This window comes from Pungitius pungitius, chromosome 6 (genome assembly GCF_949316345.1).
Source record: "Pungitius pungitius chromosome 6, fPunPun2.1, whole genome shotgun sequence".
NCBI lineage: Eukaryota > Metazoa > Chordata > Actinopteri > Perciformes > Gasterosteidae > Pungitius > Pungitius pungitius.
The window spans coordinates 5,160,927-5,181,442 of record NC_084905.1 but is presented as its reverse complement, the minus strand read 5'-3'; the positions used below and the strand labels follow the sequence as shown (position 1 = coordinate 5,181,442).

The 20,516-nt window shown below is 42.4% G+C and overlaps 1 protein-coding gene and 1 long non-coding RNA gene across 3 annotated transcripts in view; both read left to right on the top strand.

The window, feature by feature from the left end:
- LOC119195886 (histone H2AX) overlaps positions 1–20,516 on the top strand; it is a 545,468-nt gene that overhangs the window by 488,989 nt on the left and 35,963 nt on the right. The window lies entirely within an intron of this gene.
- LOC119195916 (uncharacterized) lies at positions 1,157–20,490 on the top strand. 2 transcript variants are annotated; one of them, XR_005114250.2, is made up of 3 exons: positions 1,157–1,520; positions 18,900–19,656; positions 19,817–20,490. It is a non-coding gene; the product is annotated as an uncharacterized LOC119195916 (long non-coding RNA). The 2 variants fall into 2 exon arrangements; XR_005114249.2 differs by lacking the exon at positions 19,817–20,490 and having other exon boundaries at positions 18,900–19,795.

Genomic DNA, 20,516 nt, shown 5'->3' with positions numbered 1-20,516 from the left:
ACTGAATTGGGCCTGATCTCAAAGATCCGACAGATGGAGGATACCATTGCCAAAGGAGATCATATCCTGATCACCAAGATCCAACATTTACATGATAAAAAACCTTGAGAACATCTGCCTGGACTTTAAAAAAGAAGAGAGGCATTTTTGGAATGCAAGACCGACAGACCAAGTTGGACAAAATGAGGCGCAAGATGCAGGACAAGGAGACAAAAACATAGAAGATAGATAAAAAGAAAGACATCAATGTGCCTGAGACTGGACACTAAGAACACCTTCCTCCCCCCTAGTTAGGATTGGCATCGCCCTGAATGGACCCGCCTCCTAATTCATTTGTAAATATAATTACCCTGTAATGCAGTAAGGGTGCACAGTGTCTAAGCAATGTATCTTTTTCATCTCATCCATTTCCTTCTTTGGCTAAATGTGAGGCTTTGGAAATGAAGATGAAGGGGCATGTGTGTCTACCTTGCATGCTGTATAACTTGAAAAATTAAACTGAGAACCCATTTTCCAGTGACGGTTTAATAAAACTGATTACCATTGATTAGTCAAACTGGCTGTGGTTATCCTGAACATGGCCAAATGACCAGGTTCAGGGTATATGTGCAAATATAGAAATCCCTTCATTTTCATTTCCAAAGCCTTGCATTTTGCCAAAGAAGGAAATGGATGGGAGGAAAATGATACATTCTTTAGACACTGTGAACCCTTACTGCATGAATTACCGTAAATATTGTAATGTTCAGTTGTCATGTCTGACATGTACACTGAACATTTAACATTTACATTTAACATTTATATATAACATTTAACGTTTACATTTAACATATATATATATATATATATATTATTTCACAACTTTTTGTTACAGCCAAACATTATCTTCAGAAAAGAAGAAAGGTTATTGCATGTATTCACATGAATTTCTCTTTAAATGTTAGAAATGGTGACATATGAATACTGTCGTGCAAAACTGCAGGATTTAGGATAGGATACGTGTATGCGAATATGCATGAAACTCGTACATATAATTGACGGGTTTTATATATTTATTACCTATTCTAGAGATATATAGATATATGTATGACTGTACAGTCAGTGATGCAGATGCATTTTAATGATGCACACAGCCGTTTAATTGTGAAAACAGGAAGTTGTGTGCCAACACTGGAGAGCGTGACAGCGCGGACCACTGGGGTTCATGATGGACGTCCCTCCCACGAAGGCAGCGACCGACGCCGCCTCCTGCTCGTGCCGCCTCGTCGCTGATGCCGCCTCGGAGACCCGCCTCATATTCAGCGAACGCTTTCATCCTCGGTAACAGATAACGGAACCCGGTGCCTTCTGCACTGCGAGTCCGCCCGCGTCATCGCTGCCCTCCGTTGTTTAGTCCCGCTGCGCGTCCACACACACACACACACACACATACAGAGGACGCGCACATTAGGATCCAGACAACGTGCCATGACCGAGAGAAGAAGAAGCTGCAGCCAGCCACGCAGAAACGGCCCGACGAGGTGAGCCTTTCAGCATTGTTCGTGTGCAGCCACATTGTCTACACGGCGTGGGGTGTGTACGGGGAGCAGCGTGGGGGTGTCGAGACGGAGCAGCGCTCTGCTCCCCCGGTGTTCGCTTCCGGGGGGGACGGGGGGTCGGAGGCTAAGGATGACCTGTCTGATAAGGATGAAGGTCCACTGCCACTCCATAAGGCTCACGTGGATCATTGCAGGGTCCGTACAAATACTACGCTGCGTTTGTTAGAACCTATACGGTATTGTACACGTTGTCAGTCAAAACTAGGTCTAGATTATCATTCTTATATTTTTGACCCAAATGACAGGTGTCTTGGTATGAGCTTGACATTTAAACATCCCTTCCACCGTGCCTCCTCCCCCCTCCCCATCTCCCCTTCCGTCCTCCCTCTATCTCCCTCCGGTCCCTCTTCCCCTCTCCTTTGTGTTCCCCCACCCCACTGCCCCCTCTACATCTCCACTTCTTTCCCCCTAGCTCCTCATTCGCTTTGTACACTTGACACCCATTTGCACTTCTCTCCACTTCGTTCTCGCCTTTTGTCTCTCCCTCCCCTCATTCACCCCTCTGTCGCTTTGTCTCCCCCTCCATCGATTGGCCTGCCGCCGTTGCTAAGAGACAACAACAGCCCGGGTGCCGAGAAGGATAGAGTAGACGGAGGGGCAGCTTCACCTGGTTAGAAGAAGAGATGGAGATCTGAGGGGAAGATTCTCTTGTCTCATGTCTCCTAAATAGATGCTGCTAAAGGTCATTTGTGGAGCTGTCTTCTTCTCATCTGATTTGTAGGAATGGATTTTTTCCAATCCTGATGGTAAACCAATACTTTTAAAACGATACCAGCACACGAGGTTTTGTCATCATTACCATGCCCCTTTTTTTCAAATGTATAGACTCAGTATTTCTAGCGCAGGCTGACCTAACCCTGCAGACCCAAGAATTTGTCAGAATTTCTTCCATTAACTCTACTGGCCAACGTTTTTTGATAGGTAGCCACATTATATGAAACCATAAATCTGCTCTTTAATCATATTTAATACTCTTTGATGATCATACTTAATCATACTTTGTTGAGGGATACTACTGACTATTATTTAGCAACAGTTGTAGATAAATTGTGACTCACCAGTAAAAAAAAGAGAAGTTCTTCCCCCCTGTTTGTACCTCCCAAGTTTAAAGTAATTTAGCTATAAGTAATTTAGTAATTTAAAATTAAGCTGCCATTAGTTCTGCAAATACGATAAACCTTATCTTTGAGAATTGTACAAATCCACAAAAAAAACACTCACAGATTAAGGAAGATAGATATAAGCAACTCATTTGAAGTACGCTCATCAATAATTAGGGCCTGAGCCGACTGCAAGTCGGGCGAAAGCCCTATTGAAATTGCAAGAATTATTATTTTTCTTCGTTATTATTTCGCCACTTCGAACGCACTTTTGGGGACTTTATCATGTTCAAAAACTCTTGAATTTTTGCACGCGCATCAGAAGTGCGCAAAATTGACGTATGATTCGGGTCCCGCAATTAGAGGAGAGAAAAAAGAACTCTCTAGCGCCCCCCAAAGTGGCCGCAATGTTAATTTTTTTTTTTACTTTTACCGATCGACTTGGAACCTTTTCACACAGGTTCTCTTGGATGTGCTGTACACAAAAAAAATTATGGTATGCAAATGCGCCTACCGTTTTATGGCCGCCATTTTGAATTTTGTGAAAAACACGTTTTTGCGAACTCCTCCCAGACGCTTGGTCCGATTCTTACGAAATCTTCGGCAAAATGATCGTTGGCTCGATGCGATCAAAAGTTATTGAAAGAATGTTGATATCTCATTTTTCAATAAAGTTATGGACCAATGAAGTTTGTAGGTTTGTGTCCTGAAAATTCAAAGGCCTATAACTTTTTTTTTTTCTAACCGTCATTTTCACCAAATTTTGAGGACATGTTCACATTGAGTCCTAGAACATCCCCAAATTTTCCCAGAATATTTGAACATTAGGGGGCGCTGTGGTGATTCTGTGTATTTTTGGCCATTTCCTTCAATTTTTGCATTTACAAACGAACGAACTCCTCCGAGAGTTTAAATCCGATCCATTTCAAAATCTGGCAACTGGTTCCTGACACCCTTGGGGTCAAAAGTTATTAAAATCAAGAGTTTTCATAAAACTACCTGGGCGTGAGCGTGCGTGCAGTTTGGACAATTTTGGAAGATTTTTTTCCAGAACGGAAAATGGTATAACTCCAAGGAACATTGATATTTCTGGCTAGAAATGTATATTCATGATGCTTGTGTAGGCCTTTAAGTAATGCCATGCAGTGATTTTCGAAAAAGTATAGCGCCACCTATTGGCTTAGGTCAATGCAAAGTTTCTACATTTACATGTCCATTTCCTAGCCCTTTAATCTGATCAACTTCAAATCTGGGAATATAAGACGTAAGACTGTGACGATGGCTCACAGTGAGAATTGGGAGTTTTGGACCAACTTTGTGGCTGTGACGACGCTATCTCCGCATGAAAGTTCAAGCACATCTTCTGAGCCTCGGCACACTCCAAAACTCTTGAAAACCTCTGTGAGTATCCTACGTGATGACCTTTACAGACCTGATGTGCAGTTTTGGATCAAAAGTGAAAAATTGCCTCCATTGCGCCCCCTGGAAGATTTTGACGAAGCCCCGCCCGCACCCTGTTTGACTGACAAGTCCGCTGATTTTTTACCAAATGTATTAAAGGGAGACTTAAAAAAGTCTCTGAGGAATTTGCTCTAGAACAAACAGAAAGGCAGTTATAATTTTTTTAGTCTGACAACACCCTGTACTTTTGCAGGGGAGTGACGAATCCTATATCAGTGACATTTCGACTTCTCAAACCCATCAGAGGCTATAGCTCTCCTGCTAAGCACCCGCCCCCCCGATGCTATGGTCGTGAGATTGAGTCCCGACGAAATCATACTTTTTTTTTTGTTAGTTCTTTTTTTAAACGCGTGTCCGGCTGATCTAACGGACAAAATGATTCAGGTAACTCTCCTTGCTGAGGTTAAATAACTGTACACGTTAGAGCAGCTGTGTCACACTCGTTTCAGCCACATACGGCTGGCACAGCTGCCGTATGTGGAGCTGCTGGGAGACGTCAGTGAGCTGGCGTTTGCAGTCGGGTTGCGGACTGGTCTGGACGTTCTGCAGTTTGACACATCTAACCTAGACATATAACACGGACAGTTCAATCTAAATACATCTGGATTGAAATAGACGTATTCTGCAACATACGGGTGGAGATGCAAACACGTTTTGTGATGTGACTAGATGTTACGGGTTACTGTTAAGGTGAAGAACTTCATTACCCAGCGTTCCCTAGTCTGTGTTGAAGGACATGCGCAGAGCAGCGCGCGGCAGACCCCGGGGGTAGCATTACAGTGGACTGTGCTAGTTTAGCAAAGTATAGCTCGTGGAGTGCTAGGCGGGGTCTCCTCGCTAGCTAGTGAAGTGTTTAGCTAACTTTAGAAACGTTATTAGCTCGTCACCAACGCCGAAGGCTTCACCGCGAACGCAAACGGCAGCCAGCCGCCTTGCCTCTACAGCCAGTGATGTGCCCGGAGCTCAACGGCTTTCTCCCCCCTCTCTCTCCCACGCCACTAACAGACGTTTGTGAGTATTGGCCACAAGTGCCACAAGTGACGCCACCTTGTCCACCCACAGCAACGGGGCCAGCAAGTGTGACTCCTTTTTTTTAACAGAACGGGCAGAACCGTGAGCTGCGAGTGGACATAATACTGAGGACGCAGTGTGAACAACATTGGACATTATTGTATACAAGGATCTCTTCGTTATGGGTAGTCTTGAATGATGTTATTTCATGTTTTCCTGCATTCAGTTAAGAGCAACAGTGTTAAGCTTGGCCTGTCGTTTGCCGCATCCATGGCTCTATGTTGCTAATGACTGTCACACACATTGGAATGCATGGATGTTGTTACGGGGGATTTATCTGTTGTGTTCTGGTTAATGAGTTAGAATAACTCTCAATTGAGCAGGACCGGTGTGCCCCTGTTAAAGCTTTAACTTAATGTATTTCTGTTCAAAGTAAGCTCTATTCAGGTTATGGACTTTAATAACACTCCTCATGTAACTTTACATGTCTTTAATGAATACAGGATGTAATATTTGTTCAGTATGCAGGGGCAGTATATTTCATTTGTCATGTTGTACATATTTTGTTTTTTTACATGAGAATATGCTTCGGTACATGCTGAGTTAATGAATATACATTCTAAAGTGCAATGTTCATATGTGAATAAGAGTTGTATACGTTTTATGATAGTCAATATGGTGTGGAAATGTCTCATGTAGTTGGTCAATTGGAACTATATTAGGCAGTAATAACAGCTATGGTTTTTATCTTAAAACAAAAAAGGATAACTCTGTTGGACAACTACTCAATTGTCTTGACGACATATAGGCCTGGATGGCTTGGAACTTTTTTAATTTTAATGACTTGGGTCAATGCAAAGTTTCTACATGGCTTAACTGATTCAAACTGAACTTACCAATATATTAAGCCCTGGAGGAAGAGCGTATCTTAGTCAATGTATTATTAATTATTTCATTCAGCAAAGCTCTCTTCAGGAAGACAGCCACGTCGTCATCCAGCGGGTTTGGTTAAAAAGTTAACATATCTTGATGGAGCAAAAGAGGTGGGGTTAGCTGTCGTCCTTGTACCTCGACTAAACCAAGGTGTGAATTAACCTTGATTGAGACTGCGTCTATAAGATATACAGGACAAGAAAAATGCACTGGATGTAAACTGTACGCGTGTTGAATCAATTATACGGACGCAAACTGGAGAACGAGACGAGCGTTTCCTGTGATTCTTGCGCTTCAGACTCTACCTTTATTTTACAGGAATGCATCTTTTTGTTATCGTGGTCATCGTGCCCGAGACCCCTAACGATTCCTCCGCAGGTCTTTTGCAGCGGGGCAACAGCCCGGCGTCGGTGGATTCCGTTCGCAAGGCCGCAGATTCAGGTTTGAATGGCAGCCCCGAGAGTGATTTGTTTAGTCTCTTTAGTCTTTTTTGACCCGCGAGCCCGGCCGACCGCCGCCCCACCCCAACGTGCGAGAATAGGCGAAGGCCCGTTCATCGCTGCTTGCAGCTTTAATTTAACTTATAATTTAAAATATTCAACACAAATACAGCAAGTTTGAGCATTAAAAAACAGCATTGATGAAAGACATGTGAACGTAAGTAATGATAACATACGAATGTAATAGCCTCGGATGTTTAATACACAAATTACATACTTTAAAGTTATAATAATAATCATATATCATTTGAGACAAGCTAACATCCAAGGAGAAAAAGCAGCCTCTGTCACACAACAAGGGTGCTTTTAATGTACCAATGGCAGTATAGTTTAAAGGGCTCTATAAATACTTTTTTTGTACCATAAAACAGTTTGAAGCGAGGCCCTTGGAAGTAGGGCTGCTAATAATATTTTGATAATCAATTAATTGGTTGGTAATTTTTTTGATTAATTGATGAATTGGATAAAAAAACAATTACATTTCAACTCTTTATTCTAAAACGGAACTGCAAATTCACACTGCAAAGATACAGAAAGTACAGGTTGCTCCTTGAAGATAATAATAATAGTTTATAATAAAAATAAAAGAAAATAGAACAGGATTTGTTTTTGTCAGAACTTCTACATCAGCGCCCTAATAGGCTAAACTAAAAAGCAAAAATGCTAAAATGATACGCTAAACTAACACGCTAAACAAGCATGTTAAACTAACATGCACAACTAACAAGTAAACTCACCCGCTAAACTAACTTGCTAAACTAACTTGCTAAACTAACACACTAAACGAACACGCAACGCTAACCTGCTCAACTAACACACTAAATTAATACGCTGAGCTAACCCGCTATACTAACACACTAAACGAACATGCAACGCTAACCAGCTAAACTAACACACTAAACTAACATGCTAGGCTAACCTGCTAAACTAACACACTAAACTAACATGCTAAACTAACAAGCAGCACTAAAGTTGCTATGTCTGCATGTGTCAACCACTGTCTATATCACAGGGGTATTCAACTAAAATCTGTCAAAGGTCAAGTTAGAGAACATTTCTAGAAGCAAAGGCCCGGGTCATAACGTAAAAAGTTACTGTGATTAAATAGAGGAATAGAGTTGTATCCACATTTGCATTTAATCAAACCACGACTACAAAAATCAAATGAATTTAGTATGATTCAAAAAGTCTTTTATGAAACAATAAATATTTTCAAATAACTGACCGTATATGTGTGACTGCCAATGTAAATGTTCTAAATAAAGTGGGGCTGCGTTTTTTAGGACTACATTAATAGAAATGAAAAGAAAAAATTCAAATAAAAAGAAAATAATGGGAAGAAAAGCTTGAATTTCCCCTTTTGTGCTTCACATTTGGACTGGACAGTCTCAGAAAATTATGAATAAAAAATGGTTAAGGACAAATTTGAACACATTAACAATGTAAATATCCACTTCCCCACTTTTTTGGTAAGTGGAAGAATTGAGAATCCTGGCAGGATTGTAAACCTGGGACTGAATTCATCTCCTCCTCACTGAGCCTCATGATGGCGTTTCAACGGGTTCTGAGTATAGGAGACACTGATTTAGTGCTGAAGTGGGATGTATGAACAGAAACGAGTCTGTCCATTTGAGGATTAAATGCTCTACTTTCACTGTCACTTTTCTCTTTCTGGAGAGCTCCATTTCTTCCTCATTTTAATCACCCGTCTCTTGCTTTCTTCATCTCACTCGTCTTTTTCTCAAATGTCGCTATCTTTTCATCCTACCGTCTTTTTATGTGTCATTTCCTGCTACCTCTCCGCAGCATTGAGACGATATCACCACCCCGCCTGGAATTCAAAGACTTGATTGCTCGAGTAGTATCGCGTGGGATGGTTTAACGTGAATGCCTCTGGTCTCTGCTTTAAGCCACTACCGTAAAGACGACCAAAGCACCGCCGGTTGAAAAGTGCGCTGCCACGTTTAAATCACAACCGTCTTTTTTTTTACCTTTTGGTCCGGACCGCGGTGATCTAACACAAACAAATACTTTTTTTTAAAGAGAATGAAACAGAACCCACAGATGTGACATATACAGTATATTCGCACAGAGGCACGCTGATAAAGCCCAGCATGTATCACAGAGTATCAGACATCAGCTGAAAGACAAAGCACTGAGCCGAGAAGCTGGTAATAGGATTCTTACCTTTAAACCATGTGTAGTAAACACACACACGCGCACACTCACCCACTTTCTCGCACACACATGATACTGCTGCTACATTCTGAGAACGGGGAGAGCAGATTTGAAATGTAAATCCCTTCTGTTGAATGCCTTGAGGCTTCAGGGTCCGTGGCCGACACATCGCATCAGTCAGTGACCAATCAATGTGTTGGTTCTGAGAATGAAAGTCTTTTGCAAGTGAACACAAAAGCTTCTAAATTCACACGAACGTAATCTGTCGCCGTGTTAGTCTGGATTAGTCAAAGCGCAGAGTGATTTAAACGTAAAGAGCAGATGCTGCGGAACAATAAATCCTAATATCGTGATTTAAAAAACTGCATGAAATTTGTTTTGTGGAAGGACGTCCATAGGAAAAAGATCTTTTTCTTTTAAAAGAAACCTGTTTTTAAATTTAAAACTTTTATTGCAAACTTTCTCGGGGCACTGTGTGCGGGTGTGTGTTTACAAAATCTGGCTGTGGCGGCAAATTGAGTGCTTAATGAGCTGAACAAATGGTGTGATGTGGATCCAGTTTCAACACTGCCTTGAGGTGAAAGCCAAGGCCCCCTGTGAAGTACAGTTCACGAGCTTTCATAAAAGATGCACAGTACGTATACGGATTTCCCATCGTGATGGTCATTTTGTCAAAAAGAGAAAAGCAAATGAGAGCACACGGCGCGGGGGCAAACGCGAACATGCACTCGTACAAACACACATGTAATCCTATCATTTGAAACTACTTAAAATGACTCTGCTTAATTCTCCATCTCACACACATACGTGCACACACTCTATCCCATCACTGTAAACTACTTAACTTCTCACACACCACAAGGTCCTTTATCCGTGTGGGTATTGAAATCAACACTAAAAACAAATCAGTGTAAAACCAAAGGAAAGCTTGCAGTGCACTGTACTGTTATTTTATTGAATTACTGGATAGTTTTTCTTAGCCTGACTCTTGAAAACAAAAGCAACAACACCTCTAAAGTGCCTTCATTTACATGCTAATGTATTTGCGATTTCTTTTTTTTCCAGATTTCAATATGAGAGTGATACAGATCTCACTGTCAAATTCTGGACTATTAAAAAAAAACTCAAACTATTCCTTTGATCCAATATAGTGATGTTTTTTGTTTTTACACAATTCATTTTGTATTGCTTCTTACTACACAACACAATGTTAACTTAAAGTCAAGTGCTTGAATCTACACTGACTGAGGAAGTATGCAGAAATGAACAAAGCACCCCTTGTATACGGTTAAATACAATGCATTTAATGAATGGGTCGAGGAAAGCGAGTGGACCACTCAGTCGGCTCACAGCGGTCCCTCAAGACCAAACAACATTGAAACACACTGATTAAAACATGGAGAGCTTTCCATGCGTTTTCCCGCCTAATGAAATCAATGCCCAAATAGCAGATAAGACTTCCGGGCAGTCACATGCTTTACACCACAGAGGGTACTTTGTAATTAGAATACAGTGTTTCCCCTATGTTCACCACTTCAGGAAGAGGGAGGGGTTTAGAGCGCCACACAGACTTATTCAGTCAGTGTGGAACTACAGTGCGTGGAAAAATAACCAAAAATGTAATTTTATTTTTTCAAATTATTTTTATTTATAATTTTTTATTTCAGGGGGCGGGCGTCAATTGGGGGTGAATCGGCGTGCGCAGCATGGAGTGAACAATTGTAAATGTGAAGAACAAACAAATTCCAGACTTTCTCTCTAGCTCTCTCTGATCATATATGTGAAATAATGCTCTGTGTAGCTGTTTGCGGTAAAGGTCTTTGTGTATCGTTGTTGTATGGCAACACAAACAGGAGCGGTTTCTAGGGCTGCTGTCTGTCAAGTGTTAGCTTCATCTCATCCATCTCCAGGAACCCCTCTCAACTCCTCGTGGCTTCTCGCTCTCACATCCCTTTGAGGTGAAGCACCCGAGGGAGATGGAGAGCAAAACCCCTCCCGCACCCTCTTTCCAAGAAATGTGTGGAGCCAAGGCCTAGTTAATCCTCTTCCCCCTAACACACTGAACCAACACCTCACTTGAGTTTAAGATGTACTCATTCGTTCGCTGTGGTCTGGGGAGCACGTTTGACTGCTGTGGCGTTTTTAACCACGATAGTTAGTTAGATGTGTTCCTGCAGAAACCAATATGACCACTCTGTGGAATGGTCCACTGCTTCAACCAGGTCCCCACTCCCCCAAAATAATGACAGGTGATCTAAGGATTACTTGTTGTCATGGTAACGGTAGATTTCAATTGGAAACTGAGTCTAAATGTAACACAGACATTGTCCGAGATGCAGCTAGTTGGTGATCAGGAATGATTGGATGCATGCGCTTTATTTTGAAGTAAAAAATAGCCTAAAGATTTTATCGAATTGATTAAGGAGAATAGCTTTTGTATATTAAAGCACACTTTCATATCTAATGTGAGTCACTTTTTGTGTTCTTTGTTGTACACACGACCACAATCGTTTATAGAAGAAATATGTTTGTTAGGACATAATGCTGTCCTTTCCTTGAATATATTTATAACTAAATACTATCTGGCAGGTGCCTGGTTGCAAGTGTAAGAGAGGATTTTGAGTGTTTCTTTTATGCTGGTGCTGGTTGATAAAAAAACATGACTATTGATACTAGTACTCATGGTTTATACATTGTCTGCTTGAACTGAAAGAAACATTACCACTGTTTCATTGCTTTACACAATTCACTGCATTGTCTCCTGAACAGACACAATAGGTTTTGATTATGTGAGTGGTGGACGTGCATTGTGAGGAGTGACAGCGGCACGCTGGTTGACAAGGTCTATCTTGTTTTAGCAGCAGAATGACACAAATGATTTTCCTGGGTGGAGACAGTTTATCATTTTACACACATGTATTCTATTGCTTTGATTGTACACATTCATGTGGATGCATGGGGGAAAGATGAAAAGATGTCTTGCCCTCTGCTGTGATCGTACCATTGTTGTTACATCGTAGACTGAGGTACCGTCTGAATTCCAGAGCAGTGTGCCTGTGTTTGGATGGATCGTCTCTGCAGCAGCAGCAGCAGCAGCTGGCAGTGGGCCTCAGGACCGAGGACTCTCCTCTTCGTCTTCCCATTTGTATGCCCCTCGCCTCTCCTTTCAGGACGGAAGACTAATGGAGAGAAAGGGGAGGGAGGGGAGTGAAGGAGGAGCCTAGACACACTAGCAGGGCTGGCAAGGAGACGAAAGGGAAGATAAGACCAGTGGTCGGTTCAGGCTTTCTCTGTGGCTAAAAATGAAGGAGTCCCGTAATGCACACATGCCATCGGTTACTTTTTTTTTCTTCTTGCACCTCCCATGATGATTGAGAACCTAATAAACCTGATTGAGAGATTGTAAGTGCAGCGTTCAGGAAATCCAGCTCTCTCTCCCAGAACTGACCATTTTCTTTTCCTTTCCTTTTAATTACTATGACTGTTAAGCTATCCATTGTCGCAGTGCACATATACAGTTGACTATGATAATGGAGGCAGATTTACCACTCAGGTGATCGTCATCTTTGAACTTTAAGTTAAACAGAAGTAGGCTTACGATTGTTTTCCCTTCTGAACTGACCATTGTCACTAGATTTGAAAAGCTCTAGCCATCCAATGAAGCTAGCGTGAATTTAATGACTTGCTGGTAAATGTTCTCAGCAGCTCTATAATGTTTCCAGCCGATCTGATCTGATCTATAATGTTTCCAGCTGGTGCCTTTTGAACCTGCAGAATGGGTGCTAAATATGCATCCGATGGTTACACATTTGGGCCAGTACCATTTAAAGTGAGATAAAATGTTACATGAAGCACAACGCCCACTCTACACTACAGACGTGCATAATTAACACACAATGTATATATTCAAATCAATGTAAATTAGTCACTAGCAAACAACACAATAGACAAGTTACGTTTTTACTAAATACCTATACTAAGGCCCTTAGGCCTCTCTTACATAGAGATGCAGAGATTGAATCTGATTTGTTAAAAGCTCTCTTTAAAACAAGCTGCACTGGAAGCACTGGAAGGCCTGCAGGAAGAAGACAGACAAGACAAAATTAACTAATGGAACAAAATAATATTACAAATAATATATATGTCTATATATAGATATAAAATAGCTATAACTTTGTGAGGCCTTGACGGCCCACCACTGCTCAGACAACTATGTCTGATGTGTTGAATGAGCTGATGTGGAGCTACAGGACTGACAAACAACAAACATGGAGCTGTTTACAGGGTTCATTTGACCCATTCAAATGAAAATGATGGTGGTTGCTGTGGTGATGCCACATGTTGCTGAGACAGCAAAGTGTGTCACACACTGTCGCTCCGCCGCTAAGCCGGCAGAGGAGGTAGTCACAAAACCAACTTGGCTCGCTGAATTGAGACAAAGATGATGGGGGAGCAGAAGAGACAGCCTACACGAATGTGCACCACTGTGGTGTCACAGGCACACTGGAATGAGTGACTCCCTCTCAGGGGCTTACAGTGGTTTCGAAGATGCCTGTTCTTGTAACACAACCGCTCAGATGAAACAGACGCCACTCTGACCCTCCAGCTGCGTTGGTTGGAATAGCGATGTCCTCTCTACCTGCATTCTATTTCTATAGGCAGACACCTGCTGCTTTCTCATTCGACAATACAATGCATTTAATTCCCTTAATTCCAAGTAGATCTGAAATTGGATCTGAGTCTTTGACTTTTACACAATGATACCACGTTCTCAATGAATGGCAGTAATTCAGTAGGGTCCATATTACAAAAGGCAGCGCTATCTTCACTCTCTACTTGGACCTTCAAAAATCCACCCAACGAACCATAGTGCTTGTACCTTTTCCCCAGTGAAAATGTCCCTGACAATGTCGTTCCGGTATGCCCTCTGCATTTTTATACACGGCTAGTGTAAACGTTTTGCATCGTGGCGGAATATGCAAATTCCCATCTGCCGTGATTAAGTCTGTGAGTCGGTGTCACACTGTGTTTTTCAAACCCTCTGGGAAAAACAGATCCTCGGTTCTTTCAACTCCAATCCCCAAAAAGTCACTTTGTTAACTTTTAACGACCCCAGTTAAGCCACCCGACCATACTGTATAAAGACTTCTAATTATGAAGTGTCCACAAAAACTAACTTGGCTTGGCCATTACAGTGCATACTGAACTACATGTTTTTATATGACCCGGACAATTTATCTTTACATTAAGTTGAACTTAATATTAAAAAAATGAAACTGTTTCAACACAATCTAAATATACTTCATGAGTATAGACCACTGTTATGATGGACTGCATTGTCTTTAGCAAGGAGTCCATAATACACTGGTAACTGGGGTTTTCAGGCAAGGAAACTTTCTGATGTGAATGTTTTATAATTAGAGATCGCACTCTAAAAAATGCAAAACTCCAAACCTCGCAATATGCCGTTACCATGAAAGAGAGAAAATGAGACGCCACATAACATCCATCCATGTGATTCATTGGGACTTCTTGTGTTGGCTTTGAATTTATTTGAATGCTTTTTGAATAATCCGTTTTTAAACATTTTTATCTGTATATTGTAGAGACTTTAAACATTCTGTCATTAAGAATTAAATATCAACAGCTTGAAATGGCTCCATCTTCACCAATTTCAGGATTTGTTGCTTTTCCTTGTTTTGTTGTTAACTGAAACTCGTTGGGTTTCTAGTAATGGTTAAATTAAATAAGATATCTTTTGATGAAATTAATCATCTTAATCTCTTTGAGCAAAGCAAAACTGATCTATAAAATCCCCAATTGTCTAAGGTTTTAAAGATCAAACAAGTATTCCAACAATAAAGTGGCACATTAATCAATTTTGAAAATGAACGTCAGTTTTATGGATTACTCTGCCGTTTTAACAGAAAGCAGGAATGAAAGAATGAGAATGAGCATGTTTCCATGGCTACAGCTCAGTTTCAGAGTGAGTCTTTCTGTTAACGGTTTATAAAAATGGAGACTTGAATTTGCTGATAAATAACCCACTATCTTCCTTTTCAAATTGGCTTCGTTTTTACAGTGTTTGGTATAATTATGTCTTGCTGGATTTCAGTTTATCGTTAACATTGTATCCTTTTTCTCTCCGTTTCCAGATAAAGTACCTTCAAAGTCAGGGCCATATGTCTAAGTAGAGAATGTCTTTCTTGGACTGATTTTTCCCTTCAACCATTTCCTAAAGGTCTTTACCAACTTCTCGGGTATTAAAGTTCTGTATTCTTTTAAGAATTTGGTCTAGTATTGATCCAAGACAAAAAATGCTAAAAGTTACAAATCAGCTTGCCAATTCCGGACCACGACCAGCGCCACATTTCACCATCGATACACAGCCGACTACTGCAAAGACCTGGTCAATGTTTTATTCAAATGGTTATGGTAAAAGTAGTCAAGTAAGCACACATACACTTCATCACTACACAAATGAAGACGTTCGCACTCACAGACCCGAGGCGGCAGCGCTAACCGCCACACCACGTGCCGCCTCGCCACAAAGACTGTTTAAAGACTTAAGCCCATAATGCGTCAACGTTTAAATCCGTGTAATTTCTCAGCACAGCAAAGTCAATTAATTCCAAGATTAATGGATTTGCCACGTAAAACTTTTGTCGGTGATCTGAGACCGAGCTGATTGTTCTTGTTCTTGGTTAGCTGGAGGTCACCTTCCAATCCCTGGGAGCAGTCCTCTTGCTGTGCCACTTTTGTTACCCAGATGACTTTGAAGTAATATATTTAGTTAAATAGTTAGTGTCTTTTTTCTTCTTTTCAGGTTGTACCAAAATGATTGCGACAATGTAGGAAATAATGCTGATATAATGTAAATAGTGTTTTTGCGTGAATCCTTCTCATCAACCAACTCGGAGGGATCGGAAATCCCGACATTAGTTAAAGTGATATTTAATTCATGTTAACGGTGAAGGTGGCCTCTGATTTACAAAATTTCAGTGAAGCAGTGTAAATGAAAAAACGGCTTGATTTTTTATGTTTCTGAATCGCGCCATCTGCAGCTGTGATCAACAGAGAGAGGGTTGGTGGAGGAGAACAGTGAAAAACAATAACAAATGAGACAGCAAGGTTAAGGGGAAGAAAGGGAAAAAAAGTTTTAAAGCCTGATTGAACCCTTGAAGGATTTACATGAGCTGAACTGCTTGGGACAGATGCTTCTACTTAGAAGATGGACGTCGGAGTGGGGATGAGGTGATGGGGTGATGAGGCCGGCGTGTGTGTGGTTGGGGACGTGACGCGCTTGACACCACGCGCCCTGCAACATTTACATTAATCTTATGTCGTCAAAAACCACGCGTGTGAATGAAGACACTGAGAAATAATGGGAAACAAATGGTGACTGCGGCAGATAGAAGAAACAGCGGGTGTTGGGGGGGATAGCTAATGGGAAAAGTAATTAAAAATACTCTTTAACCCAATAACAGCGACTAACAACAGACGTTTCTGCTCTGAGCATCTCCAGACAAGTGAGAACAGGAAGTTGTTGATTCCTTCCCAGTGGCCGTTTCTCAATACCTAAGACGGCGAGAACGGACTCGCGTTCCCGCGAGAATAGACTCGGGAGACAGACTCGGGAGTCCTGACTCGCAGGTTCGGGAGAACGGAGAACGGTCATTTCCGCAGTTGGAACAGCAGCTGACTTGATGACGTCACCACGTCAGCTGGTCTTGCTAATACGTTTTTATTTTAGTTTTTGACTTAAATATTTTACTATTCTTTCAGAAAATTACATTACGTTACTTTAAAAACTTCGACATAAAGTTGTGTTTATTTTCCTCTGTCGTTGTTTCCTGTTGCTGAGGGGAAATGCATTGTGGGATATTTGGCTCTCACAAGAACAGACGAGCCTGCTCCGATGCATGCCCGGTAAAATGGGCAGGGCGAGTCACATCCGGGTATTATGACCGTTCTCGGCCAGATGCGGACTTTAGAATTGGAACAGTACTCGGGCTGAGACTGATAACGTTTCACGAGTCCACGAGAACAAAGGTCCACACAAGAACGCATATTGATAAAGGGTCAGTGTTTTCTCAACTATTCAGAGAAAGTTAATTATTGTCAGTAGATGTTTCATCTTGTCACCGTGTTATACCCCACTTCAGCACCTGGCACAAAGATCAATACTTATTAGAGGGATCTATTCCTGTTGGTTTTGTTCTCGTTGACATTAACAGGTGGCGGACGTGTTCTATATCAACGCCCTCTGAATGATTTGTCATTGCGTCAACATAACCCTTTATTTATTATGTTTTCTTCAGAGCTGCTGGTCTCCCCAGGGAAGGTCGTGCGCGTCAATAGTGTCGGTGCTTACCGTTCTGCAGCAGTGTACAGAAGTCTGGAGCAAGCTGCATCTGAAAGTGCCAGAACTGTTTGCCACATTTTAAGTAGACTGCATGCGAGAAGTGCCCAAGAAGAGCCCGAAAGTCAGATTTATTTTGTGTGTTCATTAAGAAGCCCCCTTAAATACACAACAGATGAGACTGTTTGAACGGGCGTGCGTCATGCACGAGAGCTCTTAAAAGGAGGACGATGAGAAAAGATTTCAATTTCACACCGCCACTGTCTCAGATCTGTACTCCCACAATTGCATCCAACAGATATATGAGAGAGGAGATCTCTCCGGAACACATCTGACCTGCAGCATGCGCACGTCTCCGTCAAAACTATGCGACGTATCAATCTATCTCTTATGAAAAACAAGAGGGCAGAGGCGAGCATCCAACCCAAAACATTTGTACCCCTTGGCTTCAGTCTCAAATAGAAGGAATACTAAAAAGCCGTCATACAGAACAGTCGGGGTGTAAGTGATAAAGAAATGAACCAGATAACGCTCAGCTTGGCAACCTGCAGCTTGTTAGGACTCAAAATGAAGCTGTCCTAATGTCACAAGCTCTGTCAGCTTGTTCATGTGTTTGTGTGCATCTGGCTGTATGTCACTGAGATGACACCCAGTGAAAAGTTAAAAAGAATCGCCAGGACGTCGGGTTCAGGTGCAACTGTTTGTCCTGGAAGGATCGATACACACAGCAATAGAACATACAAAAGAAGAAATATGTTATCTGGAGGGAAGCCATGTCTGCCCCTGTTGACTAGCATAAATAAGATGGGTCAAGGTTGGGGACTCTGTGGTTTGTGTTGCTGTGACAACCCTCCATCGCAAGCTGGCTGCTATGGCGATGCCTCAAAACTAGAGAGGAGAAAAATGTGGATTCCTCGGTCATTGACAAGAAAGAGAGGCAGACTGTCTCTTTAATGGGGGGAAAACACCTTCCTCTGCACAAATAAGCATTGTTTGACTGTGAAGAACACACAAAGATGTTTACCAAGAAGTCAACCGGCTTTGGTCCTTACTTACTAAAGGATCAAACTGAGGTTGTGGGCTGGTAGAATGCAGGCAAGGGACGGAGACAAAGCCCCAATAGAAGGTTTGCGTCCAACAAATATTTGAATTATTGGCTTTTCTTCAGCTCTCTGCTCTATTTAATATTTAATATAAAACAAAAAGACTGCAGCAGCATTTGTATTGTTTTCTGATTTTGAATAGCTTGTAGTGCTACAAGTCCAGTGTGATTTGATGATTTTATCAGCCAGCCATTAACGAATATGTTTTTCTGTTTTATTATTTGGAAAATATTGGACAAATATCCACACTGGGTTTTTGTAGTGGGCTTTTGGCAAATGTGCCCCCCACCCCCCAGATGCATGATCGGCTGTAAAAGCAGCACTCAACCCAGCGGGATGTGCTCTGCATCGACTCTCTCAATCGTCTCCTGTCACTGTACTGCAATTTTCTCTATTCCATGTATTTAGAAAGGTCTTCAGTATCAGCCATCAGACTGAGAGGGAGATGATCAAGGAGGAGGAGAAGAAGATGTGTAAATAGAACTGAAAAGGGCTGCAGGTTATAACAAATGCAAAAAAAAAAATTGACGTGAGGGGAGAAAAAGCTTAAGGTGGAGCATCAGAGGACGGTTAAAGATGTCTACATGGTCAATGAGGCTATTGGCAGTAAATTACATTCCCTTTTATATCTCTCTCTCTCTGTGTGTCTACAGGTTTACCACGGAACAAAGAGCCAGACTTCGGGTTACGAATCCCTTAATAGCACACAAACAAACAGTTATTTGATCATTCATTTGTGCCTTAGGTTCCACACACACATACTCCCATCATAAGTAGGTGTTATTTAAGCAGAAAGGCAACAGTATGTGTGTGTGTGTGTGTGTGTGTGTGTGTGTGTGTGTGTGTGTGTGTGTGCAGGTGACTTAAGGAGATGATTGTTTGGCATCAGAGAAAGATGGTTGGACAGTGTTTCACGCTCGGGTTATAGTTCAGCAGATTAGAGCTAAGCAGCACTCACCTCAAAGGTAAACTGCCATTCAATGTAACGCTTGCATACAAACACACATACACAGAGACGCACACACACACACACACGCAAACACCCGGGAATGCAGGACAGATGCTGCCCCTACCCTTCCTGCCGCCGTCCCGGCAAAGCCGGCTGGAGAGAGGATGAGATTTGGGGCTGATTGGTTTTGTCTTGTTTTTTTTCTTCTTTTTTCATCGCAGCCTTTGCACGTCACCGCGTCCACCACTTCCCCCTTTCCTTGGCACGACTTTGTCCCCGGCATGAAAATCTTTCTACTGGAAGAACGTCAGACAATCTGCTTGGGTTGCTGATTGAAGTTTTTTTTTTATTGCCTTTTATCTCTCTGGGTACAAAGTGGAACACTAAAAGGACTTCTTGAATTCTCACAATGTCAGCGAGGCTTAGCGCAAGCCCTCGACTACAGAACTGACATCCAGAAGGTGACTGTAGAGAAAGTCAAAGAAATCTAATGAATCTCATTTAAGGCATTGATTTTTTTTAATCATTTTCCTTTTTATGGCATTATTATTCCATTTATACATCACAAAGAGTCAAAGCTTTTGAAATCAAGCTTTTTTTTTTAACTTTTTATGTCTGAAGGATATTGTTCCAAGGAACGACACCAGACAGCGGACACGGGGAGGCAGAGGGGCGGGAGGAGAGCCGTCTGGGCCGGGACAACGAGAGACATGACGGAGCAGCCTTCGGGCTAGACCACCTCCACTTCTACCGCTGCTCCTCCCTCTCTTACCCCCTACTCCCAGCTTCCCTCCCTCCCTCTCGCCGCTGCTCTCACCTGGTCCGCCTGCCTCGAGTGTCGCGAAATGAGATAGAGAGACGGAGAACGGGAGAAGGCAGAGCGCTGGAGTCCCAGCTCAGCGTTTCCACGGACGGCAGAGACAGCGAGACATCCGTCCACGGCTTCACTGAAGAAGGACACCGCAGCTAATCCTGAGAGGAAGGAAGAAAAAAAAGAGAAAGCAACCGGGAGAAGATAGGGGTGCACATCAAGGCGGTGGAAGCCCCAGAGAAGGAACCTAGGAGGTAAGGAGGGACGGAGTGGGGGAGCGCGTGGGGACCAGCTCAAAGCTGTGAAGCGAGAGAGGATCCAGCGGGAGACGGAGAGCGCCGAAGCGCCGCTGAGCGCGCGGCTCGACCGTGAGACTAATTGACTCTGACTCATTATCCTCCGCCCGAGTGCACGAGCGGGATTCTACCGCTCCGATAAAACCAGGGAGTGTTCGTCCCAAACACGCTCAGCGGGCCTTGGGGGGGGGGGGGGGGGGGGGGGGTCGTTGCG